The sequence below is a fragment of the Sapajus apella genome, unplaced genomic scaffold (genome assembly GCF_009761245.1).
Source record: "Sapajus apella isolate SASKATOON/1434 unplaced genomic scaffold, GSC_monkey_1.0 scaffold133, whole genome shotgun sequence".
NCBI lineage: Eukaryota > Metazoa > Chordata > Mammalia > Primates > Cebidae > Sapajus > Sapajus apella.
The window spans coordinates 1,590,488-1,611,902 of record NW_022437073.1 but is presented as its reverse complement, the minus strand read 5'-3'; the positions used below and the strand labels follow the sequence as shown (position 1 = coordinate 1,611,902).

Here is a 21,415-nt window from a genome sequence, read left to right as displayed (position 1 = left end):
TTTCATGACTCATCAGCTTTTCAGTACCTTTATCAACAGAAGTCACTCATTGATCCTTTCAAGAAATAGATGTAAATGAGCCTGCCTACTACCTGGAAGTCACCAATAAGTCTTGTAAACACAAATTTAAGGATATGACTAATGTTCTCAAGTTGCTCAGCCTACATGAGGAAACCCATTGATTGCCTTAATAGAGCTATCCACAGGGAGCTCTAGCAATCTTTAGAGAAGAAACAGGGTTACCTCTCGCCACCCCAGGCCTACCATAGATTCATAATGTAAAGAACAGGCTCATATATCCTCACATTTCTTAGTAGAATTATAATGTTCATTTCTAATGTTGATTAAAGAAGCAATGATATAGACATGGTATTTAAAGGTATGACACTAACCACAAGAAGTACAAAAAACAGAAAACCTTTCAAGTGATAGCCCCAGTCCCCAGGTTAGGAACTGGCAGTCAGGAAAAGTGGGACAGGAAATTGCTGCTTTTCATTATAAACTCTTCTATTTCCTCTTTCTTCCATATGCATGCATTTGATAAAATAAGAAAAATAAAAAGCCTGTGTAGCTCTTTCTCTTCATTCCTTTCTTCCCCTCATGGCTTCCACAACTATGCCTCAGTTGTTGAAAGAGGGAACAGATTGACTCAGGTGCTCCCTGATCAATTGTTCACAATTCAGTTCCTTTCAACACGTATTTGTTGCCTGCTTGCTATGTGCCAGGCATGAAAAATATGCTGGTGGGCACTATGGAACTTACATTGTTGCTACTTTTTAAAATTATTATTATACCTTAAGTTCTGAAATACATGTACAGAATGTGCAGGTTTCATACATAGGTATACACAAGCCATGGTTGTTTGCTGCACTCATCAACACGTCATCTACATTAGGTATTTCTCCTAATGCTATCCCTCCCCTAGCCCCTCACTCACCAACAGGCCCCAATGTGTGACATTCCCCTCTCTGTATCCATGTGTTTTCATTGTTCAACTCCTACTTATGTTGGTTTTCTGTTCCTGTGTTAGTTTGCAACCATCATTCTCAGATGGTTTTGAGCTTTATCCATGTCCCTCCAAAGGACATGAACTCACCCTTTTTTATGGCTGCATAGTACTCTATTATGCATATGTGCCACATTTTCTTTATCCAGTCTATCATTGATAGGCCTTTGGTTCCAAGTCTTTGATATTGTGAATAGTGTTGCAATAAACATATGTGTGCATGTGTCTTTGTAGTACAATGACTTGTAATCCTTTGGGTCTATATCCAGTAATGGGATTACTGGGTCAAATGGTATTTCTACTTCTAGATCCTTGAGAAATCACCACACTGTCTTCCACAATGGTTGAACTAATTTACACTCTCAACAACAGTGTACAAGTGTTCCTATTTCTCCACATCCTCTCCAGCATCTATTGTTTCCTGACATTTTAATGATCTCCATTCTAACTGGTATGAGATAATATCTCATTGTGGTTTTGATTTGCCTTACTCTAATGGCCACTGATGATGAGCTTTTTTTCGTTTGTTGGTCACATAAATGCCTTCTTTTGAGAAGTGTCTGTTCATATCCTTTGCCCACTTTTTGATGAGGTTGTTTGTTTCTTTCTTATAAATTTAAGTTCCTTGTAGAGTCTAGATATTGGCCTTTTGTCAGATGGAGAAATTGCAAAATTTTTCTCCCATTCTGTAGGTTTCCTGTTTACTCTGATGATAGTTTCTTTTGCTGTGCAGAAGCTCTTTAGTTTAATTAGATCCTATTTGTCAATTTTGGCTTTTGTTGCCATTGCTTTTGGTGTTTTAATCATGAAGTTTTTGCCCAGGCCTATGTCCTGAATAGTATTGCCTAGGTTTTCTTCCAGGGTTTCTATGGTTGTAGGTCATACATTTATATCCTTAATCCATCTTGAGTTAATTTTTGTCTAAGGCATAAGGAAGGGGTCCAGTTTCAGCTTTCTGCATATGGCTAGCCAATTTTCCCAACATCATTTATTAAATAGGAAATTATTTCCCCATTGCTTGTTTTTGTCAGGCTTGTCAAAGATCAGCTGGTTGTCGACGTGTGGCATTATTTCTGAGGACTCTGTTCTGTTCCATTGGTCTATATTCTGTTTTGGTACCACTTTCATGTTGTTTTGGCTACTGTAGCCTCGTAGTATAGTTTGAAGTCAGGTACCAAACTATACTACAAGTGTGATGTCTCCAGCTTTGTTATTTTTGCTTAGGATTTTCTTGGCTATATGGGCTCTTTTTGGTTCCATATCAAATTTAAAGTAGCTTTTTCTAATTCTGTGAAGAAAGTCAATGGTAGCTTGATGCGGATGCATTGAATCTATAAATTACTTTGGGCAGTATGGCCATTTTCATGATATTGATTCTTCCTATTCATGAGCATGGAATGTTTTTCCATTTGCTTGTGTCCTCTCTTATTTCCTTGAGCAGTGGTTTGTAGTTCTCCTTGAAGAGGTTCTTCACATCCCTTGTTAGTTGTATTCCTAGGTACTTGATTCTCTTGGTAGCAATTGTGTATGGGTGTTCACTCATGATTTGGCTCTGTTATTGGTGTATAGGAATGCTTGTGATTTTTGCACATTGACTTTGTATTCTGAGACTTGGGTGAAGTTGCTTATCAGCTTAAGGAGATTTTGGTCTGAGACGATGGGATTTTCTAAATTGACAATCATGTCATCTGGAAAGGGAGACAATTTGACTTCCTCTCTTCCTATTTGAATACCCTGTCTTTCTTTCTCTTGCCTGATTACCCTGGCCAGAACTGCCCTGGTATTGAATTTTATCGAAAGACTTCACATCTATTGAGAAAGTCATGTGGTTTTTGTCATTGGTTCTGTTTATGTGATGGATTACGTTTACTGATTTTCGTATGTTGAACCAGCCTTGCATCCCAGGGATGAAGCTGACTTGATTGTGGTAGATAGGATTTTTGATGTGCTGCTGGATTTGGTTTTCCAGTATTTTACTGGGGATTTTTGCATTGATGTTCATCAGGGATATTGGCTTGAAATTTTCTTTTTTTGTTGTGTCTCTGCCAGGTTTTGGTATCAGGATAATGCTGGCCTTGTCAAATGAGTTAAGGAGGAGTCCCTCATTTTCTATTGTTTGGAATAGTTTCAGAAGGAATGGTACCAGATCCTCTTTGTACCTCTGATAGGCTTCGGCTGTGAATCCATCTGGGCTTTTTTTGGTTGATAGGCTATTAATTACTGCCTTCAATTTCAGAACTTGTTAGTTGTCTATTCAGGGATTTGACTTTTTAAAGGCTATTCAGAGCTTACATTACTGGGTTGAATGAATATAATCAAGTAGCTATTTAATTTTAGTCTCCTCTCCCTGTCAATTTAGCTGAATAGTCCAGATCAGAGCTACTACCAGGCAGTCATTAGAAATATGTGAGCACATGGACAGCAATGTACCCAGGGATGGAGCTCACCACGATGGAGGAGAAACTGTAGGACAGAGCAGAAAAAGTCGCAGTCAACAGTTTCCTGTCTCCGTGAACAGCAGCATGAAGCATGAAGAATACCAGCTCTGGAGCCAAACTCCTGGGTCAGCATCCCAGCTCTTCTACTTATTAGCTGGAAAGTGTGCCCCCAGGTATGTTACCAAACTCTGATAGGGGTCTAGTTCCTTATCTCTAGGAAGAGGATCATAATGGCAGTCACAAGTTGTAAGAATTAAATAACTTACCTAAAGCACTTAGAAGAGTCCCTGGTAGAATAAATGCTCAAAAATACAACATTATTATTAAGAATATCTATATACTCAAAATGGTTATTATAATGACACTGCTTATGAGTATTTCATATCCGTGTGTACATTGATTTTAAACTTAGAATTCAGCATTCTTATAACTAAATATGTATTAATTCATCATTTACAATGCAACTACTTATTTGTATAGGTACACAGCTACTTATCTGTATAGGTACGCAAGCGCTCAGGGATGGATCTGGAAGACATACATGGCACAATTGCCTGTGACCCTCTTTGTAGAGAACTAGATTGGAGATGGTCAACAGCCTTCAGCTTTTTATTAAATATTTGATTTCTTTTTCATGATGAACCATATTAATGAATTACACATAAATGTTTTTTAATTAGAAAAAAAAATTTGAGACAAGGTCTCACTATGTTGGCCAGGCGGATCTTGAACTCCTGGCCTCAAGCGACCCTCTCACCTTGACCTCCCTCCCAAGGTACTGGGATTGCCGGCATGAGCCACCATGCCCAACCAAAATATAATTTTTAAAAAGTAAGAAATTTATATAAAAAGAAATGTTAGCACTGCATTGGAGATATTAAGGTGGGTATTTTTACATTCGGATAACATTTCCACGTTCACTGATTGAAAACGTGTTCTGCAATGGTCACTGCACTAGATATGATAGAGTAGGAAAAGTACATGTAGAGCTACTCAGTTTCTTGCAAAGCCCTGTTTCCCTCATTCCTGACTGACGCAACTTGAATTTGAGCTGGACTTTCTTGGATGGTGGGGTGGCGGGGAGGTTCTATTGGAGCGGGTAATCATGACAGACAGTGTAAGCAGAAACATGGGGGTAAGAGAGTGCAGGAAACGTTTAGGAAACCTTGAGTAGTTGTTTGTATGGATCACATGATACTGGAAAGAGAATGGTACCATATAAATTTAGAAAGGTAGATTGGATTTAGTGTACCAAGAGCTTTGGATGCTGGGGTGAGGTGTTTTGTCTTTATTGCTTTAAGAGAATGGGAGTCACTGAAGGATTCCGAGCAGAGGAGTGACACAGTGTCCTTTTTTTTTTTTTTTTTTCGAACGGAATTAGCTCTGTTGCCCATGCTGCAGTGTGGTGGTACCATCTCAGCTCATTGCAACCTCCTCCTCCCAGGTTCAAGTGATTCTCCTCCCTCAACCTCCTGATTAGTTGGGACTACAGGCATGTGCCACCATGCTTGGCTAATTTTTTGTATTTTTAGTAAAGATGGGGTTTCACCATGTTGGCCAGGTTGATCTTGAACTCCTGATCTCAGGTGATCTACCTGCCTCAGCCTCCCAAAGTGCTGGGATTACAGGCCTGAGCCAAAGTGCCTGGCCGCAGGGCCTTAAGGAGAATATTTTGGCAGCAGTATATAGGACACACTCAAGTGAACTTTCTTGAATGATTTTAAATGGTCAATGCAAGAGGGAATGAAGGCTTGATCTAATGGGTAGGAGGGAAAATGGAAAAGAGTATAGATGAGAATTAGTGTGCAAGAAATAGGATAGAATGTTATTGGCTAAAAAAAAGTTGAAAGGTTGAAAAGAAATGTAGAGAAAAAGGATTTAGTCTACGTATGTTAAGGTTTTCAGGAGTAAATTTTTAGAATGATGTCGTCTTCTGCAAACAGGAAAGCTACCAGGAAGGGATACCTTAGAAAAGAAAATGGCTTGTTTTAGGACATATTGAGATTGAGTTGCTGCACAGGCATCCGGGCAAAAACAAATACCAATCATTTGATGATACATCTTTAGAATCATCTGAACTGAGAAGGTAGTTGAAAATGTAGTTGTGGATAAGATCGCGTCTTAGAAAATGTGGAAGAGAAGGGTAATGATGGAGTCTTGAGGAACTGTTTACTTTGAAATGCTGGAAGACTGGAAAAACTGGTAAGAGACAGAGATCACATAGATAAGAAAGAGAATAACGAGAATCCCACCGTGGATAAATCCAAGGAAAAGGATACTGCAAAAAAGGAGAGCTCAACAATATTTAATGTAGCAAGATAATTAAAGAGAATAAGGACTAAAGAGGTTGACTCCTTCTCTGTCACCAGAATTCTTTAGAAAAAACGGTTAGAATAGTAGGTGAGCCTTCAGGGCACTTAACACAGGTCCCTATACATTTTAAAGACTGGTTAAAGTCAAGAAGAAAATGTAGGCTGGGTATGGTAGCACATGCCTGTAATCCCAGCACTCTGGGAGGCTGAAGTGGGTGGATGGCTTGAGTTCAGGAGTTTGAGACCAGCCTGGGCAACACAGTGAAACCCCATCTCTACAAAATATAAAAAAAGGTAGGCAGGCGTGGTGGTGGGTGTCTGTGGTTCCAGCTACTGGCGGGGGCTGAGGTGAGAGGATCACTTGAGCCTGGCATGTCGAGACTACAGCGAGTCATGACTGCACCACTGCTCTCCAGCCTGGGTGACAGAGCAAGACTGTCTCAAAAATAAATAAATAAATAAATAAAATGTAAAATTACATCTGAAATAGAGCTCAGAGTAAAGACAGAAAAGGGTCTGGAGTGAAATGGAAACAAGGCCAAGTCTGCATGAAAAGCTAAATACCCAGAGATGGGACATTTCTCTTTGGCTCCTGTTCCCAAAGACTTTGTTAGAGAATATGCAGAAGGCTTGTCTCCAGCTGAGCCACATCAACCAGTGATTCTTCAGTGGAATATAGGAGGGGATCAATTTCCTTTAAAAGGCAGAGAACATTCTTCTGCTCAACCACTTTGATACCTCCTTACAATATTGTGCTACCCAAACCATACTTTCTAAATTTCTTATCCTGGCATGAAGATCCTGAATAAATGGATCTCTCCCAATGTTAATTTCCAGTTTCTGAAAACAAACCCCGGCTGTTTTACTAACTGTCTCCTAAGATTTCTTTTGATTCTCATGCTTACACCTTGCCTTGTGCCATTTCCCTTGCCTAGTGAGAGATCACCCAGAGAAGCAAGAGGATAATGAGGGTCATGTCACTGATGGAGCCAAGGAAAAGAATATTGCAAGAGAGGAGCGCACAACCATATTTAATGTAGCAAAATAATTGCTTCTCTCTCTTTTTGCTTTTCAGTCTACTATATTCTAATGTTTAAATCAGTATCATGTTCTCCGTGAAGTCTTCCTTTACAATCCAATTACCACAGCCTTTGTTTCGGGGTTATTTGCTTGGCACTTAGATATTGCCTGCTATTGTTCTATATCATGCCTTCTTCAGACTGTAAGCTTCTTGAGGGGAAAAAATTATTTGAAAAGCACCTAGCATAATATCATTTTTAAAAACTGAGGTATTTTTAAGTTGAGCTACCTACATGTCTAGTTTGATGAGTGCTAAAAATGTCTACACCTGTGTGACCACCACGTAGTCACTGTAGAGAGCGTTCCCAGCACGGGGTCTCATACAAAGTGCTCCAAGACATCAGGTTCAGCACAGGTAGTAGAAGGCAAGTTTGTTCAGGCAAGACTAGGTGAGTGAATCTTAAGTTTGAGCCTGCCTAAAGAGGTTGAATCACCTGAGGTCAGATGAAGTAAAAAGTCAAATACTGAAGTAGGGGGTGGTGGGGACAAGGGGCAGTGTTTTGAAAGTCAGAGCAGGTTTGGGATTGTGCAATCTTGTGTGTCATGCAGGCAAGGTCCAGTGACCTAAGCAGTGGTTCAAGCAGCAGTGGAGACAGGGGCACTAGAGTGGCAATATCAACGGCAACTTTCATTCTCTACCTGGGAGAAGTTGCCTTCCGTGAAAGTTAATGGTTGCAGGTATGTGGTGCGCCTGTCTGAGGTCTGAGGTAATGAGATTTCTGGGAGCTTTTTATTAAAAACCTTTGCTCACTGACTGGTTGCTGATAAAAGTGAGAACTTGGCTGGCTTGGGTATTTTGCTGTGGTTATATTAGCAAATCATTCCGCTCAATTCTCCAAATGGGAACTTCATTTTACTAAAAATCTCGGGAGAGGCTGATAAAGGTAGATTTCAGCAGCATACTTTACTAACATAATGCTATATTGTTTCTTCTTTATATTTAAACAAACAGAGCTGTCTGTTGTCAAATAAGAAAGGTCTTGGAGTGCCTCCTAAATGCCTCTACCCGTCTATGTCAATGTGACGGCTTGAACTCAGTACGTACTAAGAAGAATTTCTTTTTTTCTTTTCTTTTCTTTTCTTTTCTTTTTTTTTTTTTTTTTTTTTGAGACAGGGCCTTGTTCTATTGCCCAGGCTAAAGTGCAGTCGTGTGATTGTAACTCACTGCAGCCTCCGTCTACTGGGCACAAACAATCCTCCCACTTCATTCTTCCAAGTATCTGAGGCTACAGGCATGGGTCACCATGCTTGACTAACTTTTCAAATTTTCAGTACAGACAAGGTCTCACTATGTTGGTCAGGCTGTTCTTGAACTCCTGAGCCAATCCTTCTGCCCCAGCCTCCCAAAGAGTTGGGATCACAGGTCTAAGACTCTGTGTCAAGCCAAAGCAGAATTTTTTATTCCTGCTCTCCTGTTTAGTGTTCTTCATCTTAATAAATATCACACCGTTGCTCATCACAAAGTCCTGGGCATCTTCCTTGATTTTTGTCCTCTCCTTCATACTCAACATTAAATCCATCAAGATCTGTCAGCTGTATCTTCAAATTCTGTGCTGATTTCTGTCTAGATCAGAGATTAAGCAGGCAAGCTCTGGAGGCAGATTGACTAGGTTTGAATTCTGGTTCTAAACTTACTAGCTGTGTAGTCCTGGCCAAGTGACTTCACCTCTCTGCTTCATTTTCTTCATATGTAAAATGGAGATAATGACAGCACCTACTTCACAGGGTTGTTTGTAGAAATAATGTTAACACATATAAAGTACTTAGAATTAAGTACTGGATATAGTAGGTGCTCCATTAAAGCTAGTTGGTACTAGCTCTCAATCTGCCATTTTAATCCCACCCTCATTTTCTCTTACTGGGCATACTAAAATCATTGATCTCTACCATGTTTCCCTGCTTTTATTTTTGCCATCTAGGGTCCACACAACTACCAAAATGAACTTTGAAAAACAGAAATCATTAAGCCATTCACCTGCTCAAAACCCTCCAATAGCTTCCTAGATGCAAAGGAAATCTGTGGCCAAAAAGGCCCAAGCTAGTCTGGTTTAGATTCTAAGTCATCATCTGTAGCTCTCCCTTTGCATTGCCTTTACTTAACCTTGCCCTTTCTACTGTTTCTCAGATATGCCTAGTCATTCCTGCTGCAGGCCTTGACAGGGGTCCCCTCTCCAGGAAGTTTCTTCAGTAAGCCCCTGGCATTAATGCACCCTCACTTCGTTTGGTCCTCACACAGTAGGGCAGTAGCCTTCCCTGCTGCTACTTTAGTTCTGCTACCAACATCTCTTACGTGGATTACTATAACATGTGCTCACACAGATACAGAGAGAAGTCTGCCCAGATTACCCTACTGCCCACTTTATTTTTCTTCAGCATTCTTATCAGTACCTGAAAATACACCCTATTTAAATTGTTTAGTTTTTTATGGTCTGTGTCTCTCACTGCCATGTCAGGTTTTACAGTCGGCCTGGTTCATCATTATGTCCTCGTGACTAAGACAGTATGTAAACATCATAGGAACTCATATTTGTTGAATAAAGGAGTGAATGGGTTAGTTTTCATATCTTCCCATATTCTCCACCCATCTACCCTCTGCTTCAAATTAAACACCACAGAGATCATTTAACCAAAGCTCTCATATCGTAGGGAAGAAACCCACCTGCAGAGGTGAAGGTTGACTGGGGACTGCCTCCTACTGCAGTGCCAGCACTCTTTGGTATGCTGCCTTGCTGCTCACCTTCTTCCATCCATGCTCTACCATGATTCAGTGCTATCAACAGTGCACGGTATCATGAGAACACATAACTAAAAGCATTTTTCAAAGGCTCTTCCCTTCTACCTTCTACCTTTCTGGAGTCTGTCTGTCACTCCTCTCTTCCCCTTCTCCCTCTGCCTTTCCTGCAGTGAATCCCCAGCTACCCTCGCCTCAGCTTCCCCACTGGTCCTCCAGGTAGCCTCATCCACTGCCATGACTTCAATACCACCTGCATACTGATGACTCTGCATCTCCAACCCAGACACCTCTCGTTTTCTCCAACTCACACCTTTAACTGCTTACAAGACATCTTCATCTGGATGGCCCCAGGCATCACAAATAGAATCCATTCTCCATCGGAACTGCTGTTCCTCCAGTGCTCCCTATCTGTAGAATGGTAACCGGTTATCCCAGCTTGAAACCTTCTCATGTGTCTGTTCCCTTCGAACAATCATAAGGACATGTTGATTCTACTTCTCAAAAAATTGTCACATCTATTTCTCCCATTTCCACTGCCACTACTTTAGTTCTGCTACCAATGTCTCTTACATGGATTGCTAGAACAATCTCCCAATTAAGAGTTTTTCTTTCTCTTGTTTTTTAGATGGAGGCTTGCTCTGTCACCGGACTGGAGTGCAGTGTGGCGTGATCTCGGCTCACTGCAACCTTCACCTCCCGGGTTCAAGTGATTCCCCTGCATCAGCCTCCCAAGTAGCTGGGACTACAGGTGCGCACCACCATGCCCAGCTAATGTTTTGTATTTTAGTAGAGACGGGCCATGTTGGCCAGGATGGTCTCAATTTCCTGACCTCATGATCCTCCCACCTCAGCCTCCCAAAGTGCTGGAATTACAGGTGTGAACCACCGCTCCCAGCCTAGAGTTTTTCAAAATGGGTTATGATCCATTAGTGAGGAGTCAAATCAATTTAGTAAACCATAACAAGCCTTTTGTTTCTGTTTCTTTCTGTCACTGAACAGACGTCATGAAACAAGCTTTTAAAAATTTTTTTAAATTTACATGTGTAACCCAGAAATTAGCAGGATCAAAATGAGAAGTTACTGGCAGCTTCCCCTTTATTGTAAAGGTCAAAATACTCAAGATATTTCCAATGAATATAAAGACCTATCTGACTAAGAAGACTGCCCCACCTCCATACACTTTTAACCTAAGCAAATAATTGTTTTTTGTATCACTTAGTGAATAGCATTATCAAATGCAGTGGCCATTTAATTTTAATACTATTTACTATATTCACATCTTGATTGTGAGAGACATTTTAGAGTTTGTTTCTCTGTAGTACTGCTCGAGGTTGTCCATACTCCTCATGTCTCCTGCCCCAAAGATGTTAGCTCCCCTGAGATGTCTACTTGGACTATATCTTTTCTTCTTTTCAACATACTGGCTCTAGCAATATATCCACCTTGGATGTGAAATTGCAATAGGGCCAATACGGTATTCTTGTTTAGGACTGGTCATACAGTTTTATTTCTCAGTTCCATGATTTTATCAGGAGTTAAGTTCTCTGGACACTGAAATTTCCTCAGTGCCAACGAGCCCAGTAATTACTCCCCACCCCTAATTTTTCAGCTCCCCAAAACCACTTCCAAATTTGAACTGGAGCTGTTCCAAGCCTCTCCATCAGCAGCTCTCCCCAGGTCCATCTTCCTAGTCCTTGTGAGCAGCAATGTGTACAGCATTCTCATGACAGTTTCTGTGACTCACTAGTGAAGAATGACAAGGAGCCTGTAAAGTCTCGACTTGGCTTAAGACAAAACCAAAGTAGGCTTCAGGAGAAAGAGACAGCCAAACTTCATCTTCCTCGTCTGTCTGGCCCTTTAATATGACTCTCGTGCCTGCGCTATTCTGACCATTTGCCTGAGTTACCTCCTCTGTGGCTCTGCTCTTCCATTTATCTCAGTTTCATGAAGGGCCAGGCAAATAGGTACCCACATGAAAGGCACCTACTTCCGGCAGCCAGGGCCCTGTCTTCCTGTCTCTTGACCTACGTGGCCTGTGCATCCTATGGCCATGCAAGGACCGGTCCCTCAGCTCCCTGCAACTGAGTGAAGCCACCAGGGCAAAGACTGCAACCAGACGAGGAGACAGAGGCTGCAGAGATTACAGAGAGCTCTGCCTGGTGACCTGTGGCTGAGGTTGTTAAATGACCAATGCATCTCAACACCTCCCTGGGCCCTCACCATCCAGCCTGCTTCAGAATTTTTAAAATATGAAATACCATAGGAAATAGGTATCTGACTACAACATGTGCTTTAAGCTTCAGCTGTTTTGTATAGTTGCATGTATTCAGGATTTACAATGTAATGCTGTGAGTCATGATCATAAAGTGTGAAAGGCAGTATCCTCATTTGTTAGCTGCCTTCATTTTAGTGCCCCTCTTATTCGTTATCTACCCTGGACATGACCTTTCCAAGATGTGATCACAATATAGGAAATGTTACACACTGGATTGAGAGTCTGATAAAGCTGCTGTTGAACTCTGGCTCTGGCATTTAATGGATATGTGATCATGTATGAATGACTTCAATAACAATCCCTGTCCTCCTCATCTGCCACGTGGAAGTAGCATCATGAATTTAGGGCTGTGAACCAGCCCCATGCTGGCCACTTTAAATCATTTATGTCTAATCTTTGCAATAATGCTAAGGCAATTATTATTATCTTCATTTTTGTATTTTTGAAATTACATTTTAAGTTCTGGGATATGTGTGTAGAACGCGCAGGTTTGTTACATAGGTGTACATGTGCCATGGTGGTTTTCTGCACCCATCAACACGTCATCTACATTAGGTATTTGTCTTAATGCTATCCCTCCCCTAGCCCCCCATGCCCCGACAGGCCCCAGTGTGTGATGTTCCCCTCCCTGTGTCCACGTATTCTCATTGTTCAACTCCCACTTATGAGTGAGAACATGTGGTGTTTGGTTTTCTGTTCCTATGTTAGTTTGCTGAGAATGACGGTTTCCAGCTTCATCCATGTCCCTGCAAAAGACACGAACTCATCATTTTTATGGCTGCATAGTGTTCCATGGTGTATATATGCCACATTTTCTTTATCCAGTCTATCACTTATGGGCATTTAGGTTGATTTCAAGTCTTTGCTATTGTGAACAGTGCTGCAATAAACATGCAATAGACATGTGTGCACGTGTCTTTATAGTGGAATGATTTATAATCCTTTGGGTATATACCCAGTAATGGGGTTGCTGAGTCAAATGGTATTTTTGGTTCTATATCCTTGAGGAATCACCACACTGTCTTCCACAATGGTTGAACTAATTTACACTCCTACCAACAGTGTAAAAGTGTTCCTATTCCTCCACATCCTCTCCAGCATCTATCATTTCCTGAGTTTTTAATGATCACCATTCTAACTGGTGTGAGATGATATCTCATTTTATTAAGAAGACTGAAGCTCAGAGAAGTTAAGTAACTTCCTCGGGGTCACACTGCTTGTATGTTCCTGAGCAAGGATTCATTCAAATTTTCCATGCTCTTTTCTTTGAGCATGAACTTCTAACCATGGCTACTTCTATAGACATCTCACACATTCACATCTCAATCAATCAAGTATTTATTAAGCATCAGTTCTGCACATAGCACTGAGTTGGGGAATGTAAATAAAAAGAAAAGAGTAAAATGTGGTTTGTGGCTGGGCGTGGTGGCTCATACCAGAAATCCCAGCACTTTGGGAGACTGAGTCAAGAGGATTGCTTGAGTCCAGGAGTTCAAGACCAGCTCGGGCAACATAATGAGACCTCATCTCTACAAAAAACAAAAAAAAAAATTAGCTTGGTGTGGTGCACACCTGTAGTCCCAGCTACTTGGAAGGCTGAGGCAGGAGGATCACTTGAGCCCCAAGGTTGAGGCTGCAGCGAACTATGCTTACTGTCACTGAACTCCAGCCTGGGCAACAGAACAAGACCCTGTCTCAGAAAAGAAAAAAAACTGCGGTTTGTTGTTGTAGAATGTACATTTAACTTAGAGCAAAAACACTGATAGACACAGGGCAACAGCAAGTTTCTCAGTGGTGCTGAGCATTTAAAGCCCATTAGATAATATTTAAAAATTGTAACAGGTGTTATTGTGTTATAAATTTACATGACACTTAATGAAGGAAATTAATTTATATTTTACACAATGCATAAAGGATCTAGCTGAAGGATTGAATTTCTAGATTAGGAATCTATATGAATATGAATATCAGTTGCTTATTAAAATGTAACAGAATTGTTTTGAATACTGAAAAAGAAACAATAAAAAATAAAATAAAATGTAACAGAAGATGACCCATTTTGCCAGCATGACCAATATAGTGAAACCCCATCTTTACTAAAAATACAAAAATTAGCCAGGAGTGGTGGTGGGTGCCTGTAGACCTAGCTGCTCTGGAGGCCGAGACAGGAGAACTGCATGAACCCAGGGGGTGGAGGTTGCAGTGAGCCAAGATCATGCCACTGTACTCTGGCCTGGGTAACAGAGGTGAGACTCTTTCTCAAAAAAACCCCAAAAAACAAAACAAGAAGATGAACCATTTTAGAGATCGTGACTATTTGAATAACATAGTCTCTTTTACATTTAAAAATTAAACCCTATATATCTGTGTTTTACCTAACTTCCAGCATCTTTTCAAGTTGATCTGCTTTCCAGCTAAGAACTAATAGGGCAGAACATTAAAAAAAAAAAATCATTCTTTATAGGGCTCACAGGAAGCTGCCTACTTAGTCACTCATCAGAGTAAGCCTCACCCTTCCACATCTTGTTTACTCTTTCTGCTTTCCCTATTTATTGTTTTAAACTGAATTTCCATTCCTCTAGTGAGCACCATGTTCCAAGCAAAGCTGGGAAATTCAGTTTATGGACACAGTACTGACTTAGCAGTAGAAATATCAACATTTTATTTATTATTCAAATCAATAATAAGGCATATGGTGCAATGAAAAAGGATTCAATGGGAGAACTAAAGAGCTGGGCATGTAGACTTAGGGGACAACCCTGAAAGGGTGCTGGTGCTCTTCTGTAGCCCATCTGTATAGTGTGGTGGAATGATAAAAGCCAACAATTTGGCTTAGGACTTTTGCAGTGGTTGGTATGAATAAAAAAGTCAGAGCTGGGTGTGGTGGCTCATACATGTAATCCCAGCACTCACCATGTGAGGCCAAGGCAGGAAGATCACCTGAGGCCCGGAGTTGGAGACCAGCCTTGGCAACATAGCAAGACCTGATCTCAACAACAACAACAACAACCACCACCACCACAACCAAAAAACTCGGTGGGTGCAGTGGCATGTGCCTGTAGTCCCAGCTACTCAGGAGGCTGAGGTGGGAGGCTCTCTTGAGGCCAGGAGTTCAAAATTGCAGTGAGCTATGATTGCATCACTGCACTTCCAGCCTGGGTACAAAGGAAGACCTTCACCAAGAAGAAAGAAAGAGGAAAAGAAAGAAAGAAAAGAAAAGGAAGAAAGAAAAAAAGGAAGGAAGGAAGAGAAGGAAAGAAAAATAGAAAAGGAAAGAAAGAAAGAGGAAGGAAGGAGGGAGGGAGGGAGAGGGAGGGAGAGAAAGAAAAAGAAAGAAAGGAAGAAAGAAAAGAAAAGAAAGAAAGGAAGAAAGAAAAGAGAGAAAGAAAGAAAGAAACAAAAAGAAAGAAAGAAAGAAAGGAAAGAGAAAAGAAAGGAAAAGAAAGAAAAAGAAAGAAAGAAAGAGTCTGTTCTCACATTGCTATAATGAACTGCCTGATACTGGGTAATTTATAAAGAAAGGAGGTTTAATTGACTCACAGTTCCATGTGGCTTGGGAGGCCTCAGGAAATTTACAATCATGGCGGAAGGAGAAGCAGGCATATCTTACGTGGTGGCAGGTGAGAGAGATGGTGTGTGAGCACAGGAAAAACTACTATATATAAGACCATCAGATCTTGTAAGAATGTACTCATATCACAAGAACAGCATGGGGGATACAACCCCCATAATCCAATCACTTCCCACCAGGTCTCCCCCTCAACACTGGGGTTGCAATTCAAGATGAGATTTGTGTGAGGAACACAAAGAAGCCAAACCATATAAGAAAGAAGAGAGAGAGAAAGGAGAGAAAGAAAGAATCAGACAGGATTCCTTTTGAGATATACTTTTTTAAACTGACATGAGTCATGTAGTTACATTGGTTTAACTGATATTTAAAGATTATACTCTGTTGTTACCATTTCTTACAACTAAATTTTATTATTTCTTAGCTACAAACTATGAGGAAAATACAAGAGGAAATCCCAAGATGAATTTTTTCAATTTTCTTTCTTTTAATTTCTTTGTTCAAAAATAAAATTAGTGTTAAAGCCTCTGGAAGAAAATCAGTACTGTTCACATTCTGTTTAGGTAAGTCAAATGATATACATATTTATCTAGAAACCAAAAGTTCATGTTACTATTACTATTTTTCACACTAGAATTTCAAAGGATCTTAGAGTATTTTTCAAATAGATGCAAATTTAGGTAGGTGCATACACTCAGAGGTAAAACATAAATGGGGTTGTCTGGTTACTGAGCTGAAGAATTATATTTTAAAAAATTCTTTGAAAAATTATCAGATCCAAGTTAAAATATACAAAAAGTATCTTTAAAAACATAGTCAGAAGTATGAAAACTAGACAAAACATTTGACAAGTATAAGAAAACTTGAGCTATAACCCATACAAACCTCCCTGCTGCCATAAAATTCCCAGCCAGCACAAGATAACAAGATTCCATTCTTGTGATGTATTGGATGGAGTTACTACATATCAAAGAAAACCATGGTTTCTGGTTAGTGAAGGTGCAATGTAAAATTTAAAGATTACATTATCCCTAACTGGCAAATAATATGCATCAGGTTTAATTCACTCTGAACTTACAAAGTATATGGTACTAGGTCCTATGGGACTGTAGAGGCATCCTTTCCTAGGTTGTGTTAGTTAATGTGCAAAATAGTAAGCCAGAATCTAAGAAGTAGAAAATAGTCACTCATGCTTTCTCCAAACCAATATAAAAAGACGGAATAAAATAAAAGATTAAAACATAAAGGCACACACATTAAAAAATAAAAACATATTAATGAACTTTACAAACATTTCCATCAGATGAAGAGTATGCTTTCTTGAAGGAAGTGATAACATTGGCTTTTCAGGTATACCAAAGTAAGGAGACACACTATCAGAGAAAAAGCAGCCTCACAGAGCAGAAAGCTTTGTTTCATTCATTTGAGAAACATACACTGAGTGCCTAAGTATAGATCTTGGTAATGTATGTGAAAAAAATATTTTTAAAAAGTTAAAAGAGGTTATTTCATGACCTATTCTAAGTTTTGCATTTGACAGGTAGAATCAAATAGAGTCAAGGTTTGGATATAATGATATTTTTAAAACTATCTTTAGTTTTTATTCTTTTTAGAGATATAAGAAAATTTAAATGGTAATATAAAACAATTGGTGAACTAAGCTGAGCTAAAAGCAATTTATGAAAGAAAAATGGGTAGTATTGTTTATATATGCATGTGGTTATTTGTGTGGGTGCATATGTGTATTTGTGTTGAAGGAGCAGCCTCCAGTTTGATTATCTTAAAGAAATATAGTAGATCACCCTGTGCCCTCTAGCTTCCATACCTCATAACAGCTGCTCTTCAGCTGCCAGTTTTCTAGGTTATTTGGCCACATTTTTCTGCAAGAGGAGAGTCTTTTATAAAATGCCTTATTTGTGTTTCCTCAAATATAGGCTTCCTAGGGAACGTCACAGATCATGTGTTTTGGTTTATAAGTTCAAAGGAAAATTGCTTTGATTGCTAGATCAAAATTTTCAATCTGAGACACAGTGAATAACTATACTTAAAAAGCTGAGCATCACTTCTACTAGTGGTACTTACAATGCATAAAATGTTGTGTCAATAAATACAAATTTTTTTATGTGTAACAAGTCTGATGACTTATATAGAATATAATTTAGTTAAACATTTTACATCTAATTTTCAAAGTAATTATGCTGAGTGGAGGAAGTCAGGCAAAAAGGAATGGATGTTGCCTGATTACACTTATATAAAATTAAAGACAATGTAAAGTAATTATAGTGAGAGAAAGTACATCGGTGGTTGCCAGGGGGAGAAGGAAAGGAAGGCAGCAAGAGAGAGAGAGAGAGAGAAAAGAAAGGACAGAGATGACAAAAAGAGACAATTAAACTTTTGGGGTGCTGGAAACATTTGTTATCTTGACTGTTAATGATGAGTTCACAAATGGGTGTACATTATATACTGTACACTTTACATATATGCAGTTATAGTATGTCAATTGCACTGCAACGAAGCTTTAAAAAATCTAACCTTGACTGTCGAATTATTTCTGTCCAAATGAACTGTGCTAATATAATTACTATATGTTAAAGACATCTGGGAATTAAGGTGAAGAATAAACATATGATAGGCAGGAAGTCTTCCTTTTGATGTTGTATGTCTTTAGTGACTTATCACCTTAAGCTTTTCCAGCAACACAGAACAGTTTTGCTTTCATCACCATAGAAGAGAGAACTTGCCAAGTTCGCACATAACACTATTTCCAACGGTCTCTCAAGAAGCTACTGCTAGATGCTACCTTACATGACTGTGCTGCATAAACATTGGAGCAGGTTTAGTAGCTTTTATTGATAAGGTGAAAGGGAATGAAAAGCAATGATTCACAGACAGGAAAGACAGTTTGGTATTTTTTGTTTACCATTAATATCTAGAAGAAGGAAAATGATTTTTGAAAGAACCCCTGCACTGCACCCAAAGTGATATTTCTTCTTCCTTCTCCTTCCTTTCCTTCCCCTTCCCTTCTTTCCCTCTATAATTCCCTCCATAATCCACTATAATTCCCTCTCTTTCTCTCCCTCCCTTCCTCCCTCCCTCTTTCCTTCTTTCTTTCTTTGTCTCTCTCTCTCTCTTTCATCCTCCCTTCTTTCTTTTTGAGGCAAGGCCTTGCTATGTTGTCCAAGCTAAAGTACACTGGCACAAACACAGCTTACTGCAACCTCGACCTTCCACGGTTCAACTGATTCTCCCACCTCAGCGTCCTGAGTAGTTGGGACTACAGGTGCGTGCTATCACCCAGCTAATTTTTAGATTTTTTTTGGAGAGGGGTTTTGCCATGTTGCCCAGGCTGGATTTGAACTCCTGAGCTCAAGCAATCTGCTTGCCTCAGCCTCCCAAACTGCTGAGACTACAAGTGTGAGCCACTGTACTGGGCCCAAAGTGATATTTCACAACTGCAAATCTGATTCTGTCATTTTAAAATTCTGTCAGTTTAAAAATCAACAGTGGCTTTCTACTGGCCACTGTTTTTAGGAAAATCCTCAACATGGTTTACCAGGTACTTCATATTTGACCCATGTCTTCCTTTTTGGCCTGGGCTCATCTCACTATTTCCCACACAATCCACAGCCATTCTGGATGCTTCTTAGCATCTTACTCATCAAGGCTTTCCATGCTGTAACGCACGTTGCATTCTCCAGGAAGCACACTCTGAGGTAGAGTTTAGAGTTCAGGATGTTTATTAGAGAGTGCTCTTGAGTCAACACCCAGGGAAGGGAGGAGGCGGAAGCAGAATTGGGAAGAGGGAGAAATCAAGCTGAGATGCAAGCCTGACAGCCTCAGCCAACAAGACACATTGCTCTGAAGCTGAAGTGGCTCACCACAGGTGGCACACAAATGGTGGAAGGGTGTGAGCTTGGGTGACGCGGCTCCCTGCAGCTGAGGCAATGCCTGAAGGGGCTGGCACTGCTAGCTCCAGGGTTATCAAGTCCTTCCTTAAAAGGGGATCTGAGCTTTGCATCTGTATATCACCTCACCTTGTTATTTAGCTTGTATGAAACTCTCCTCTCCAGCTCACTTAGGTCATTCAGCTCATCCTTCAGATCTCACTATAATCCTCATTTCTTCAGAGAGGGTTTCCCAAATTCCCAAACTCCACTGGCACTTCCTCGTATCAATAACTCCATGAGTATGGATCACTTCTGTAACATTCACTCTGTATCTTCAATGCCTACCACATTGTGGGCACATATAGGTACCTGATTAATACTAACTGAATAAATGAACAAATCTGGGGATTAAGGAGCACTGCAAAGAACAAAGAGCCTTGCCAACGCATCTACTTTGGCATATTCCCTTCCTTCCTTCCTTTTTTTCTTCCTTCTTTCTTCCCCCTTCCTTCCTTTCTCTTTCTTTCTTCTTTCTTTTCTCTTTCTTTCTTCCCTCCTTCCTTCTTTTTCTTTCTTTTCTTTCCTTTCTCTCTTTTTCTTTCTTTTTCTTTCTTTCTCTCTTTCTTTCTCTCTCTCTCTCTTTCTCTCTCTCTCTCTCTTTCTTCCTGAGACAGAGTCTTGCTCTGTCACCCAGGCTGGAGTGCAGCGGCACAATATCAGCTCACTGCAACCTCCGCCTCCCAGGTTCAAGCGATTCTTCTGCCTCAGCCTCCCGAGTAGCTGGGATTATGGGCACGCACCACAAAGCCCAGCTCATTTTTGTATTTTTAGTAGAGACAGAGTTTCACTGTATTGGACAGGCTGGTCTTGAACTCCTGACCTCGTGATCTACCCGCCTCAGCCTCCCAAAGTGCTGGGAGTACAGGGCGTGAACCACCATGCACAGCCTACTTTGGCATATTCTAAGACTTTGTGGCAGTGTGATGTTAAGGCGAGGACTTCAGACCCCATCATCAGTCAGTGCCCAGTCAGTCAATCCCAGCTCAATCACATTTTAGCTGGGTGACCATGGATACATTCATTAATCTAAGCTCTAATATTTCAAGTGAATAATAACAATGGTAATGTTAGTAGTAATGATAGTATCTTTCCTGTAGGCTGCTGGGAGGGTTCCATGACATAATCTATGTAAGGGAGTTATCGCAGTGCCTGGAATATAGTCATGCATCAGTAACTTGCTAGCTATAGATGCTATTATTGTTTGACCTTTTGCTGTAAGTTCTTAAAATACCTTTAAAAAGATAATAATATTAGAAAAAGTCTTTTTTGTATTTGCTCTTACAAATGCATCAAAATAGTAATCTTAGAAAAAATCAGAAACTTGTTGGATTTTCCTACATTTAATTTACAGTATAGAATTGATTTTTATTTTGCATTATACTTGGGAGATGGAGGACAGCATTATCTTCTCCTTACTTATGATCTCTAAAATTTTTATGTGTGTGTGTGTGTGTATGTATTTTGAGACAGAGTCTTGCTCTGTCGCCCAGGCTGGAGAGCAGTAGCATGATCTCGGCTCACTGCAACCTCCACCTCCCAGGTTCAAGCGATTCTTGTACCTCAGTCTCCTGGGTGGCTGGGATTACAGGCACACACCATGAGGCCTCGCTCATTTTCTGTAGTTTTAGTAGAGACAGGGCTTCACCACGTTAGCCAGGCTGTCTCAATCTTCTGGCCTCAAGTAATTCACCTGACTCAGCCTCCTACAGTGTTGGGATTACAGGCGTAAGCCACCACGCCTGGCCTGATCTTCTATTGTTTTATTTTATTTAATTAACTAATTAATTAATTTGAGACAGGGTCTCGCTCTGTCACCCAGGCTGGAGGGCAGTGGTGTGATCATGGCTTACTGCAGTCTCGATCTCCTGGGCTCAAGCAGTCCTCCCGCCTTAGCCTCCAAAGTAGTTAGGACTACAGGTATGCACCACGACGCCTGGCTAGTTTTTTAGATTTTTTGTATTTAAAATGAGGCAGGAACTCACTTTGTCGCCCAGGCTAGTCTCAAACTCCTGGTCTCAAGTGATCCTCCCAAGGATCAAGGATCAAGTGAGACAT

General features: G+C 40.3%; 1 long non-coding RNA gene across 1 annotated transcript in view; it reads left to right on the top strand.

Moving 5' to 3' along the window:
- The first annotated feature begins 7,339 nt into the window (after positions 1–7,339).
- LOC116539761 overlaps positions 7,340–21,415 on the top strand; it is a 38,857-nt gene continuing 24,781 nt past the window's right edge. Inside the window, exons 1-2 of the long non-coding RNA XR_004264176.1 lie at positions 7,340–7,514; positions 15,838–15,976. This is a non-coding gene — a long non-coding RNA (uncharacterized LOC116539761). The remainder of the gene's footprint in view (positions 7,515–15,837; positions 15,977–21,415) is intronic.